At 38.5% G+C, this 14,960-nt stretch overlaps 1 long non-coding RNA gene across 1 annotated transcript; it reads left to right on the forward strand.

Moving 5' to 3' along the window:
- The first annotated feature begins 3,631 nt into the window (after positions 1–3,631).
- Positions 3,632–13,482, forward strand: LOC120521522. Its single transcript, XR_005632142.1, has 3 exons — positions 3,632–3,780; positions 11,565–11,776; positions 11,908–13,482. It is a non-coding gene; the product is annotated as an uncharacterized LOC120521522 (long non-coding RNA).
- Positions 13,483–14,960: the final 1,478 nt, after the last annotated feature.

A 14,960-nucleotide genomic window follows, 5' to 3' on the forward strand; every position in this document is an offset into this window, starting at 1 on the left:
ATGGAGACGAGCACAGGGAGAACATGTAAACTGTACGTGGAATGTGACCAAGCCAGGATTTGAATCCAGTCTTCCGGAGCTGTGAGACAACTGTGCTGCCAAAGGTTTGGTCATATATACTTTAAACTGCTGAGATTGCTACAGTAGACCTAGCAATGAGAAAAGAAATGAGTTTGAAAAATAGGTTAATTCTGGACACCATATGTCAGGAGTGTCAAACTCTGATCCTGGAGGGCTGCAGGTTTTCATTCTAGCCTTTTTCTAATTAGTGACCATTTTCTGAAGGTAATCGAATGGACTTCTTTTGGCTTAATTTTGATTGACTTGCTTTTTAAAGCTCTGACCTTAAAAATCCATCCATCCATTTTCCAACCCGCTGAATCCAAACACAGGGTCACCTGGAGCCAATCCCAGGGCACAAGGCAGGGACCAATCCTGGGCAGAGTGCCAACCCACTGCAGGACACACACAAACACACCCACACACCAAGCACACACTAGGGCCAATTTAGAATCGCCAATCCACCTAACCTGCATGTCTTTGGACTGTTGGAGGAAACCCACACAGACACGGGGAGAATATACAAACTCCATGCAGGGAGGACCCGGGAAGCGAATCCGGGTCTCCTAACTGCGAGGCAGCAGTGCTACCATTGCGACACTGTGCCGCCCATGACCTTAAAAATAATGTATTTTTTTCTTCACTAGCAAAAAAGCAAAAAGGAAAGGTAAAGCGAACCAGCTGATGATCAGCTAAATTGGGGGCCTCAAACTCAGATGAATTCATTCCAACCAATTTCACAACTGAAAGAAGGTTCTTGTTGTTAATTAAACCAGTTATTTAATTCAGTGGCTAATTGGTGCTCTCATTCTGCCACACCAGACCGTTTCAAAGCTGTTGATTTTCTTTTTATTTTCTAAGGAACTTCATCAAAATTCATTTTGAACCAGAATTATTTAATATTTCTCAGACCTTCACATTTTTTTGTTTTCAAATATTTTATTGAAAGAGTTGCTGTATGAAGAACACAGGTGCCAGTTGGATCAATTTAGTTTGTCATGTTTTGGCTTGATTTGTGTCTCATTATTTGATTACTAATTATGAAAATAAAAGAAACAAGAAGTCTGCATCTTAAAAAGCAAGTCAATTAAAATTAAGGCAAAGGAACTGTGTTCTATTAGCAACATTAATTGGGTACTAATAAAGAAAGTGGCTGAAATGAAAGCCTGCAGTCTTTGCCAGCCTCCAGGATCGGAGTTTGACACCCCTTGAGTCGTGTTTTTTTTTTTTTTTAATAAAGTTTATTGATTGACATTTCACACTATATTAGCAAATCCATGGTGGTCCAATGAGGATGCCTGTGCAGTGGGAAATGGTGAAAAGTAAGCTCTGGAAGTAATCATGAATTGGTACTAGCAAGCAAGTGGTACAGCTCAATACACCTGAGTGTGGCTTTTAAATATTCATGTTTGAACTTCTAGCACTGAGAAGACTGGACCTTTTCTAGTCCTTCTCAGACCCACTTAGTCCAAATCTGGGATGGAGGGATCCAAAGCCTATCCTTTTAGCCTGGAACCCAGGGAAACCCCAAACAGGGCACCTGTCTTCCATAGCCTTGTTTAAACACACAAACCCACATTCACACTCATAACAATCAATGTAACCTGCATTAGGTGTAGAAGGAAAAACCATACAGACATGGAAAAAATGTGCCTCCACACAGACACCATTTAGATGTGGAAATCAAACTCAGGACCACTGCAATACCATGCCATCCATGTTAAAAAGTAGTCTATGATATTCCCCCAGTAAAAAAAAACTACTCCATTCATAGGTCACTCTGCACTATATTTAAAGTACTGTAGTCACACTGAGGCCTTTTGCTGACTGCAGATCAGACATTTTGGGTGAAAAGGAAGTCCATTACTTTCTTATGGGGTTGAAAAGGTGCTCTCTACCTTGTCTCATTATATCTGCATAAATGCGGCAATGAAAGACTACACAAATGAACATTTAAACATACATGGCAATGCGATATTGTGCTTTTTTCAGTTCATTTCCTATTGCCAGGTTCAAATATGTTCTTGAATTTGTTTTTGTCTTCTAATATACTGGGCATTATTCAGATGCAGAATCAAATGGAAACTTGTTTAATATATTTGAATATTCAGAATTTCAGGGTATATTCTGCATCTCATTATTACACATTAAGTGAGGTCATGATGCCTTGTATTAACCTAATCTGGACTGGTAGAGGGGTCAGTAAATAGCATCTAGGACATCCAGATAGTATTTTGAAGGCCAAACCACTGAAGTTGTATCATTGTCAGGCTTCAGCCATAGCAAAGGAGAAAGGTAGTTAATTGACAAAGTGTTTATAGAGTGAAATTTCAGGCTTCTGTAGGGGTTGACTGACAGTTCTTAAAAGCTCCCTCTCACTGAGCTGGATACACTGCCTGCCAGTCAAGATCTGCCAGATCCTGGCCGATTGGCTGCTTGCCTTCTACCTCTGGCAGTGAAACCGGAAAAAGAAGAATAGCTTGATGCAACATTGGCACTGTTAAGCTTTGAGCTGCTTTCTGCAAAAAGGACAGCTTGAGTCTTGTGTAATGTGTTTTGTTTTTTTAAACAAGAAAAATGGAAAATGATTAATGTTAAATGTAAAAAGAACAAAAGAGAATAAAAATAAGGACAGGTTCCTTCAGCCTATCAGGTTATCAGTAATTTACAAATCAGTGATTGGTCCAAAAACTTGAATGGCTTTAATAGAGCCCCCATTTTGACAGCCTTAAAAAAGTGGCTTAGCAATTAGCTAAAAGCATTAATAATTTATGAATGTCTTGGTTCAAAACAATTCCATTATGTTTTGTATCAACTAAAAATAGACAATATACTAAAGTAAAGCTTGTTCACATAATAAAGATTTCATTTCCTGTTTGTTTTCGAAGGTTAACCTATAAGGTGGCTAATTGGAGTCATTATTAGACATAAACATGTCATGGTTCATACTTGGATTAGAAAGAGAGGGGCTTGATTTGCTTGAGTTTTGCAGAAACTCATGGGAGTGTGCAAAAACTCATGGGAGTGTGATGTAAGAGAAGCATGAGCAAGTCTTTGTCCAGAGTTGCTACCTGAGGCCTCAACACAATGAGAGTAGAAGTAGAAGCTGAAGATAGACATAGTTTCACTAGCACATTAATTTAGCAGAACTCTTATTAAAAAAAAAGAAAAAATTAAACCAACATTTGCATTGTTTTAAAATCTACAATATTGCGGGGGCGATATATTACTGTGTGCAGAAGCCTATATCTGTCACTGTATCATTGAGACCCAAGGATCAATGTTTAGCAGCCAAACATAAGAATAAAAAGCCTACAAAATAACAATGAATGAATGAATCTTTTGCCAATTAAACAATTAGATGCAAGATGTGGAAATATAACTGGATGTGGGGTTTTTTTGTATTTCCAACAGTTCTTTAATGCTGAAAGGCAAGCTTTAATTTAAATATTTGTATAATTGTAAAAGCATGAAGTCTCAGAATGCCATATGACATAAGATTCCACTGGTAATTATGTTTTATTTCTATACTATATATAAGAAATTCCGGTTGGGTAGGTTGTTGAAATATGAGACTTTTAATTACCAGTCTTTCCTGAGTTTATGTAGCTATTGCAAGTCTTTGCTTAGAGAAAATATTCTTTTAATCCCCTTTTCCTAAAGTGAGGGTGTTGAAATAGGAGTTGGCACACATAAATAGAAGAGAAACTTCCCAGAGGGGTAAGAGACCATTAAATCTGTGATATATGCATATGTGTACTCATGTTAAAATGGAAATTTAACAATATGTCTCTGATATTAGTGATGGAATATAAAACAAAAATTGTATCCTTCCTTAGGTGAAGTTAGACCTGAGGTGAATGTCTGTGAAAGAGGTGTGGTAGGAACTCACTTGGAGGCTGACACAGGTATAGAAGTACACCTGTCTCCTCATTTGTCATGTAGGGCTTCATAAGCATAAAGCCTGTTAAGGTTATGTCACATTGCGTCACTTTTCCGACTAACCTTCATTTCCATAATCTTAGCGAGACAGAGGCAGTCGGATATGTGGTCCTGTGAAGCTAATCGCCTAATGTGACATACACTGCTACTCATTCCGATATAATCAAAGAGGTTTGATTTTGTCTTCAGTTTTAGGGGGTAGTCTCTGCATGCATTATAGCTGACAACAAATGAGTGATCATCCAGGACTGTACTGCACAGAATGTAACAATGAGAAATAAGGTTTAAGATTTGAACCTCTCAGACAGAAGAGAACTTTGTCTTGCTGACATCCCACATTTTATGTATAATGACAGAATGGAAAAAAGGAAACAGTGCAGAGATTCCTGAACTAGCCATAGCTGTTAACCCTTTCAGGCAGCACACTATTGGCACTCAGAAAAATGGGTAAGAATTACTATGCTAGAAGATCAGCCCTCAGTCTTTAAATGTGACAAGGGTAACCATTTTCAGTCATTTAAAACAGACATGAACTGGCAATGAGATCAATGAATGCAATCTGCAAATCTGACATTCCTCACAACTAATATGTCATGTAATGTGACATCAGCTTTTCTGACCATGTCACTCTCGTGGAAAGCTCCAGTTGAAGTATAGCTGTATCTGGGAAATACGTAGGTAAACAATTTTATTCACTTTTCTCTTTTTATTGGGCCTATAAAATTTTTTGACTAAATTCCTGGTCATTGGGGACTCAAAGTGCAGACTAGACCTAGTATTTCTGCTTGGTTGTCCTCCTTCCTTTGGTGTTCCCACTGAATGCTTCTCTCATAAAAGGCTCAATAAGCATTGACATGACTTGTGGCTGCAGGTGATAAATATATAAAACTAGCAGAATACCCGCGCTTCGCAGCGGAGAAGTAGTATGTTAAAGAAGGTACGAAAAAGAAAAGGAAAAATTTTAAAAATAACGTAACATGATTGTTAATGTAATTGTTTTGTCATTGATATGAGTGTTGTTCTCATATCTATCTATATATATATATATATATATATATATATATATATATATATATCTATCTACAGTATCTATATATATATATATATATATATATGTTGTTCTCATATCTATCTATATATATATATATACTCGCGCTTGGCAGCGGAGAAGTAGTGTGTTAAAGAAGGAAAGAGAAAGAAAAGGAAACATTTTGAAAATAACGTAACATGATTGTCAATGTAATTGTTTTGTCACTGTTATGAGTGTGCTGTGATATATATATATATATATATATATATATATATATATATATATATATATATATATATATATATATATATATATAAAATACCAGCTTAGCGATGTCATGTGTTTAAGAAGTTATGAAAAAGAAAAGGAAACATTTTACAAATAATGTAACATGATTGTCAAAGTAATTGTTTTGTGTATTTGGCGGCAGCGTCACGAAGTTGTTTTCGGTAGCTGCATCAGAAAATGTACCACGACGTCTGACACGCCTCCTTTTTACTGTTTTCTCAAAGCTTGGATTGCTGCTGTCATATATATATATACACACACACACACACACACACACACACATACATATATATATATATATATATATATACACATATATATACACATACATATCTTCATATCTACATATACACATATATATATACATACCTATCTACATCATATATACACACACATACATACATACACACACACACAAATTATATATATGTGTGTATGTATGTATGTATGTGTGTGTGTGTGTGTGTGTGTGTGTGTGTGTGTGTGTATATATATATATATATATATATACACATACATACATACATATATATACACATATATATACTTGTGTATGTTTGTATGTGTCTATATGTGTGTGTATAGCTTTGGTCACTGAGTGCAAGGGAAAAATAATAAAATATAGTCTATAAGTTATTAAACAGTAAAACATTAACGTTTTAAGAAGTACAGGTACATTGAGCCCTACTGGAGTGGTTGCGGGTAAACTACATTTTAAAGACTGTGTAACACAACAGGTAAGTAACTAACAGCAGCTAAAATATATATGGATCATCTCGGTAGTAGATCCCTTTTGAAAGCGCTACACACGGCTGTGGTATAGAAATTACATTTTCTATGTGAACGTTCAAATTTGTGCCTCTGGTAATGTGCCTTACCGGCATTTAAAGAAAATTAGTTTTGTGTCCTCTGCACTGTTAAGAGAAAGGCTTTGGTTTGGGATAAAAGGTGTAAAGAAAGGAAAGTTGCCTTTTCTTTTATATAGTATAGAGAGATGTGTTAAGCTGGCGTTATGATCGCCTTTTGGGGACAGTCGCGGTGGGTCTTGTGTAGACTGGTGAGGCGTCCCTGCCATTAATCAGCTGTGATGGCACTGTCAGTCCTCCACTCGTGTGCGTGTCTTAATAATCCGAGGCGATGACCTCATAATCGATATCGTGCAAAAGAAAGTGTGAATCGCCTTAATATTATTTTTCCGTGGTGTAGAAAAGGGGTCCCGTGTTTGCACTTGTCTGGGCTATAGCGCAGGGGGAGGATGAAAAAAATTAAGTGCTCACTTTGACTTAAGGCAGAAGCGCAGTCAGCGTCTCAAAGGCGGCACAGCTATGAGCGCTGGCTGGCTGCTCGACTTTTGCTGGGCAGGAGACCACAGTTTTTGCAGACACGTTCATGATATCAAAAGTCTCAGCGCTCTTTGGAGGTCATTCATATATATATATAGCAAAATCCCCGCGCCTCGCAGCGGAGAAGTAGTGTGTTAAAGAAGTAATAAAAAAGAAAAGGAAACATTTTAATAATAGCGTAACATGATTGACATTGTCATGAGTGTTGCTGTCATATATATGCCTGCCTAAATAAGTCACCCTCGCTTTGCTCTTACTTTATTTACCGTTCATTTAATCATGGCTATTGGCGGAAAAATTATAAAATGGAAGGAGGATGGCTTTACCAAAACAATTATTGATGGCGAATCGATTATTCATAAAGCTTGAATTGGTGATGTTTTTCTGTGTTAACCTCATATTTTTTCAGACTTCTTCTCAAACTAAGGTGGTGCGAGGGTAAAATGATCAATGTATGCGCTGATCAATGTAATCCGTGTACCAGGAAATCATGCATTGACAAAAGCTCCCCTTTGCTTGTAATGCAAAGTGTGATTAAATGCATTATTTTTAGCAGCGTTATGGAGCACATGCATCGAAGCTTCTCAGCTGTGCTTGTGCTAAGAAAAGGAAAGATTTTAAAAATAATGTAACACGATTGTCAATGTGACCTTTTGTAAGTAGTGCCTGGAGGATTCAGTGTGTATTAACTTGTGGATTTTTCTGTGAGTATTTGGTAGCAGTCTGACGAAGTTGCTTCGAAAGACGGCATTAGCCGCGGAGCTCAGCTCAGACCGAAATGAGATGAATGGGAGGGGAGATGATGACGTGACTCCCCCACCCGCCTTAACTGTCAATCCCCCACAAACACAGTCTCGAATTTGCATAAGCACACCCCTTCACCTACAATTTTAACTTAGTTACAAAGTGATCAAAACTCTCGTTTATATCCTGCGTCCTCTCATTAAACTTGTATCCCGCATTACCTGTGGGCATGTGAAACGCCAGCGGTAGCCTGTCTATGAACTTAATTTAAAGTTTAGGTTTACACCTTTCTTTCTTTCCGAGGCAGCAACACTCATTAATATGGTAGTATATGTCACTCGCTCGCTTCTTATTGTTTTTCGCTGCCTTCTCAATTATATAATGCATGTTTTCTTAAGCGCTTTTTGGAGGTCTTCCTGGTTTTCTACGCACTGCGTTGACCATCAGTTCACGTGATTACATGGGAGGCGTGATGATGTCACACGAAACTCCGCCCCCCCCACGTCATTCCAGCTCAACTCCATTACAGTTAATGGAGAAAAATACCTTCCAGTTATGACCATTAGGCGTAGAATTTCTAAATGAAACCTGCCCAACTTTTGTAAGTAAGCTGTAAGGAATGAGCCTGCCAAATTTCAGCCTTCTACCTACACGGGAAGGTGGAGAATTAGTGATGAGTCAGTGAGTGAGTGAGTGAGGGCTTTGCCTTTTATTAGTATAGATTTGATCGTAGAGTGCTGTTACTTAATGTGGTGTTTTAAAAAATTAAAAAAGATGGCCACTTTGTTTCATTCTACACATAGAAATATTACCTAAAATTGGCACTGAATAGTGTTGTCAGTTCTTCATTAGATGTAGCCATTTTGTCACATGTAACCCTAAGACACACAAACACACTTCCACCTTCACTCTAGCTGTTTCCTCCCAGTTTGTGTAACTATAATTACAACCAGTGGGGTCACTACATTCAATGCCAGGAGGTGTCCTAGCAGAATTTACTGTTGTGCAAAAACTAGAATAGTAGCATCAGTAATTTAATATATTGTTAAATGTTTATAGCAGAGCGAACCTTTCCACGATAGGTCCATTGAAATTTGTTTTTTTAGAAAAATGTATTTTTGGGAATATTTGAAGTTTTCTTTGTGCCTGGCATTACTATCCTATTTCTGGGTTGACGCCTGCAGTTTTTCTGGTGTAGTTTTGCCCAGGTGTATGCAAGTGCAGCCTGAATTTTTTGGTTCTTTCTTGGGGCTTGAGGTCTAGAGCCCTCTGAAGTGACACATTGGGTAACGTTTTTCTGATGCAATTTGATGGTGTTTGAACTTGCACATCTTCCTGTTTTGTAATAGTTTTCTTCTGTATCTTTACTTGTGTCGATTACTTATATACCATTTGAGTTACCAGTTTGTCCATTGACAAAGCATTGGAAATTTACAAATATATCGATTTGCGTCTCTACGTTTAGTGTTGAATATTTGATTTTCAGATTTTTTAAATAATGTCCTTTGGTGGTTGTACATTATGACAATATGCTGATATATTTCATTTGCATAGTTTTAATGGCATTATTTGACTGAGATTTTATCATCACTGGTGCTGGTAACCCAATACATTTGAAATGCAATGCGTCTCCCCTTCATTCCCTTGTTTAAATTTACTGGAGGCCATCTTCTTTCTCCAGTGCCACTGTGGCCACTCCAAGCTTCCATTGGCTCCTTCCTGCCACATGTTCCTGCACATTCTAGCATCCTCACAGTGATCCCTGGGAATTAGAGGCAGTACAATGTGCAATCACTTTCCCATATTCATAAGCCAGTTCAAGCCAGGCTTTCCCGGGATTGCTGGCGGCCACATTACCTGGACAGTGGATTTTAATCAGATGAGTGGGTCTAGTAAGTGCTGCTCTTTAAGTGCTCTGATCATCACACTCACTCTCACTCTGTCTTTTCTCTTACCAACCCTCTGCACAGTTTCTTGCCTTATGACAGCATCTCTTTCTGAGGTCCACATGGCCCAACCTGAATATTCATGCCAAAAAAGCCACTAATTACAACTACATCACTTGAGTTTGTTTTCTCCCTTATGTACAGTAAGCAGCCTATGGAAGGTTGCTCAGCCTCCTACAGATAGAACAGATGTATTCATTTCCTTTCCTTTTCTTTTGTTTCTGGGAGTGGGGTGAGGTTTATCCAGATGTATTCTCCAAGCACCTTACTTGCCTTTGAGTACACCATTGTTTATTCTTTCATTCTTACTCGTGAACATGTTGTACTCTGTTGAAAAATGCATCCTTCACAATACTGATTCAAGCTAGACCCACTTCTAAATACTGTCCATGAAATGTCCCCTGAAGAGACAATTAAGATTCCTAGGCTGCCATTGTTTCCAGCAGTGGCACCGCACTGTTGGGAATATACTGTAATGCATACCTAACACATTCCAGTTTCAAGTAGCCAAAGGACAGGATGGTTCGGTGATGTTTGTATTAATGGTGTTCTACTTAATCATGAGCAAAGCTGAGGAGTGTGAACAGTATTTCTGTAAAAACACAAAAAAATATTCCAAAATTATTGATTGTAGTGTGGGTACCCTCTTGTAAGAGGGATTACAGGCAGGCAAAGCTGGTAATGGGCAAGGGTACAGCCTTACAAGACCCTACCAGCTAGACAAGAAAAATTCACTAGCAATAGCAACACAAGTGGCTCTGCCATTATGAGTAGATGGGTGCAGCCAGGTGGCAGGCAGTATGTATGCTCTAATGTGTGTGTTGGATGCCCCAGACACTGATATTGAGAACTTTGACTGGACAGAGACCTGGCATGTTCCTGCAGAAAACTAGAGGACACATAAGAAGCAGTAATTCTAGGTTGCATTCTTGTCAACACCTCCTTTACTGCTACAAACATATTTGTACTAATAGGAACATAAGAGGCCATGCTATTCCTCCGATAGAGCAGGCAGAATTGGATGTGGAGACCTGGCCTTTTTGAGTTAAGTGAAAGCTCGGGAGATTTACCTGGGACCACCGCAACCACAGAAGTAACTGCAGGATGGGGCTTAAAGCTACTTTATTCATGGAGGTTAGAGGTTAGGATTGAGAGGTGAATTTAGGGTTAAAGACTCAACTACCAGGAGCAAGAAAGGTGAGTGGCTGAACAAGAGTCAAAAAGTGTAAAGGAGTGTTAATGTGTTCTATTTTAAGATGGGTAAGTGGGCCAGCAACTCAGCCTTGTAGATTGTGTCTTGAACCTGTACAGGTAGGCCAAGAGGGGTAGCTGGATTTACTTTGCTTTTTGTTTGTCACTTCTGTTTCTCCCTTTGTCCATCCCACTTGTCTTGTCATTTACGTAAGGCCAAATAATTTTTGTATTCATTGTTCTCATTAGCATTATTGTGGTTTGGAGAGTCTTCACATGACAAATGATTTTTTATTAAAAGCAATATATAGTGAGCCTGCTTGGAATCGGACAGAATTCTATACATTAAATCCAGTAATTTTCTTGTCAATTTTGCATAGTCTAGGAGATACCAGTTACTGACTGGACCTCAACTGCAACTCTTATTTTGTATTATTGCATGCATCTTAGGTGCTAGTAAAACTGCACAAACTCTGAAGTGTCAAAAATTATTAGGGGAGAGAAAAGGAAAAGGAGCAAAATCAAGTATTGTCAAGTAATGGAATCCTTTCTGTGCCAAAGCTTACTGTTTAACACACCAAAAAGCAAAGTCCAACTGCCACATCAGAAATGGCCATTATGTTCATCTAGGGGAATCTGAAACATACTAGTTCACATGTATATACAGTATGTGAATATACAGTATACGTATTCTTATTTACTGTATATTGTTAGTTAGCAATCCTATTCTTTTAAGATATTCTGTCTTTGTAACAGCAAGGATAGTCCACATTTGTAAACAGATGACATGAATCTCTTCTGAAACCTTAACCACAGTCTATTAAAATATATTTTAATAGTACAGCTTAAGTGCCAACGCTCACTGCCCCCCTTTACTTGCACTGCATCCAGAAAAAAAAAGAACATGGCCGTAGCAAGGGCTTCTTCTTTTTGTTCATTGTTCTCATTTGTCATATCATATTCCTGTTGGCTGACTATCACGATGGCTCAAATTCTGTAAACTTTCTGTCTTTCATGCAGGACTGATTATCTGCAAGATGTCCGGAGGCTGAAATTTCCTTTGTGTTAAAAGCATTATGATAGAGAAGCTCCCAGAGCTTACACCCGGGGCGCCTGACTGGCTGAAAAAATTTGCTGATGGTGACTGGCTTGAAGCGTTAAGTATCATGTAGTCTCTGAAGGAAACTGACACGGAAGTGGCGTCCTCAGGTTTGATGCTGGTGGCACTCTAGGTATGGAAAAGTACATTTATTTTTCATTTAAATATACGTTTAGTTATTGCTTTCTTCTGGAATATTGTTTAAAAATTAGCATTTGAAAGATTGTTTATTAAATAAGGAATTACTGTTTTTTGTTTTTACAGCTACATATTAAGGATGAATCTACTGTAGCAAAGAGAATTATACTTCATTAAATTGCTTTTGGGTGCAACTCAGTCATTTTTGAGGAAAAACAAAACCCAACATAGCTGCTTCTTTTCTTCTTTGGAGGCACAGATATGAAAGTGGAGGGTCCCTTCCCTAACCCTGAATATCCTTTGAGTGTACCACCGTAAAAGGCCTGAATCAGTCGTGGAAAGATTCATTCAGAAATGAAGAAATCAGAGTGTGGATTACTCATAAGAAGCAGAATTAGATGTCTGGGTGTCTTTGATGCATCACTCTTGCTGTGACAGATTCTTCATAAACATAGCAAACTGAATATGATACTGTAAATAACCTAAAGAAATTATGCTTATAAATGTGCATCTGCTGTGGTCTTGGCTCATCCTTATTTTGGATGCTAAAACATCCCCTGTAGTGTAGAGCTTTTCTTGCAGTTCTATTCTTGGACTACTAGAGGTTGTCTCTTACAGATTAAAGGTACAGAAATTATAAAACCATTATTTGCCTTAGTCTGATCGTTCATGCAACAGCATAGGCGGTTTTTGGATTTATCAGTATGACACTGGACTGACATAAACTAGTAGTGGGAAAGTAGTGTGAAGTCTTAATTGAAAATGTCTCTTAAATGAGTCCACACACTGCTAGTAGTAACTGGAGGAGGACAAGGTTGTGACCTTGTGCTGATTTCATCGCGTTGCCCCACCCCAAATGCAGCTGTGCAATGGGTGACACCATAGCACTGCACTAGTCCAAATGAAACAGAGCAGTGCCAATCCTTCCACCAACCCCCAAGTTTTCTGTACAAGTTTTAGGACCTGCTTGCAGGGCTGGGTGCCAGTTAACTGAAGCTCACCCAGAATTGCCTTCATTAAATCCACAGTGAAATGAAAATATATTACAAAGGTAAAAAATGAATAAATATGATACTTAAATTGAAATAGTGAAAAATATTGCGTGTTGAACCAGCAAGTCATAAACCACCCCTTTCGCTGCTGCTTAAGTTTATAAAGTTATGCTGCATTTGGAGTTAGATTTGCATAACCCTAAAACTCCAAATGTGATGCGATAGTGTAAGGAGTTTTTCAGATCTTTCTAACACTCTGCCTTTTTGGAAGTGGCTTGGATGGGTCTGTCTGTTCCAGTAATGTTTGCTTCTGAGGGAACCTGCTAAACAGTAATAAGTAACACAGAGGATTTGTATAAGAAAGGGCGGAGCAGACTCTTTTTTATCTTAGGAGATATCACTCCTTTAATGTAAGCAGTGACATCCCTTACATGTTCTGTAACTTTATGATGGCCAGTGTGATTTTCTACACTGCTGTGTGCCTGGCTGGCAACATAATTTCAACAGAGTCCCGACAACTGATGAAGTAAGCAGGCTGACACTGTGAAGTAGTAATGAACACGCACTTCAGACGTCCTCTCTGGACAACACCGCCAGCCTTCCAAACACTCAGGCATCCTGCCAACATTGCCAGTGTGAAAAGGCGCTATATAGGCGCCCAACCTGACACAGACTGGACACAGAGGCACACGTAAAATAAATAAACTATTTTTTCTTTGCCTGTGGGCGCACGTCTTCCCGTGTCCCACAGGCAGAACACAGTCCCAAGCACAACACACCAAATAAAACACACAGCAAAGCACTCTTTTCTTCCTCCACCACTCCTCCCAGGCAATCTTGTCCTCCTCCTCCCGATTCTGGCTCCTGGAGTGGTGGCTGCTGGCCCCTTTTATAGTTCACCCGGAAGTTCTCAAGGTGCTTGATTGTCGAGTTCTGGCTGCAATTCCAGGTGTAGTGAAAACAGTGCCCATAAGGGCTTAGGAGGTCCACTGCAGCATCCCCTGGCGGTGCCTGCAGGACCCAACAAGGCTGCACCCAACTCCAATTCCCATGGAGCCCTGCAGGAAACCGAGGCACAGCTCCAACCCAGTGGGGCAGCCATGTAGCATCCAGGGGGAGGTATTGCACCGTCCAGGACTGCTCTCTCTGCATATAGAGTTAATGGGCATCCCGGTCATCTGCCACACTATCTATCTATCTATCTATCTATCTATCTATCTATCTATCTATCTATCTATCTATCTATCTATCTATCTATCTATCTATCTATCTATCTATCTAAATAAATTGGAGCAGCAGATTCAAACTGGTAAGCAAAAAGGTTTAATTTTTTTGATTCATTATCAATTTTACAAAATATTTCCAGAAATTCTTTTGTAATAAAAAGAGTTTAGTTAAATTTACTGTTTGCCAATTAAACATTTATGAAGGGGAAAAAAGGCTGTCTATTTTTGTAAGCCATAAGATTAAAGAGTAAAAAATGTATTTAAAAAATTGAAAGTGGGCTTTTGTTATGTATTACATTTTTTTTTTATACTTGTTAATGAACACTTCATTGCTTACTGTACAATAATATTTAAAATTTATGCATTCTTAATCAATAAAAAAAATCACTAAATGCTTGTATTTTGGGTTGGTTTCCAATTGCAGATGTCTTAGACACCATTTGATTACAATTAGTGTCAGAACAGCCATGCTGCACTAGTCAATACCCTTGGCTTTTTGTGAGGAACCAAACTAATTTAAGCAGGGACCGCCTGTGTAGTTGGGGTGTGCCATGCTTCTCAGTCCCGCGTGTGGTTGTATTTGAGTCCAGTAAGACCCAAGCTGTTCTACATGGTGGCGTGTAATGATGTCTGATACGGATGACTCAGTATAAATTAAAGATGAGCTAAGTGTTATTTTGACTTTTGTACTTTTAATTTGTTTATTATTCCTATAAATGTTTTCTCATTATTGTTCAATAGCCAACATAACCAGTTTTTATTCAATTTAAGGAACTCATGAAAGATAAATAATAGACAGAGCAATAATTTTTTTGTCAAGACTCTGTTTTTCCTGAAAGACAACACAGCATTATTCCTTTTCCATTGGGTAATGCATGTATTTTTATATTCAGAAAATTCAATGAAGAGTGAACCGATCCAACCAAGATATTATTTTGTGTGTACAGGTATGTCTTCTAAT

The sequence above is a fragment of the Polypterus senegalus genome, unplaced genomic scaffold (assembly GCF_016835505.1).
Source record: "Polypterus senegalus isolate Bchr_013 unplaced genomic scaffold, ASM1683550v1 scaffold_688, whole genome shotgun sequence".
NCBI classification, from domain to species: Eukaryota; Metazoa; Chordata; class Cladistia; order Polypteriformes; family Polypteridae; genus Polypterus; species Polypterus senegalus.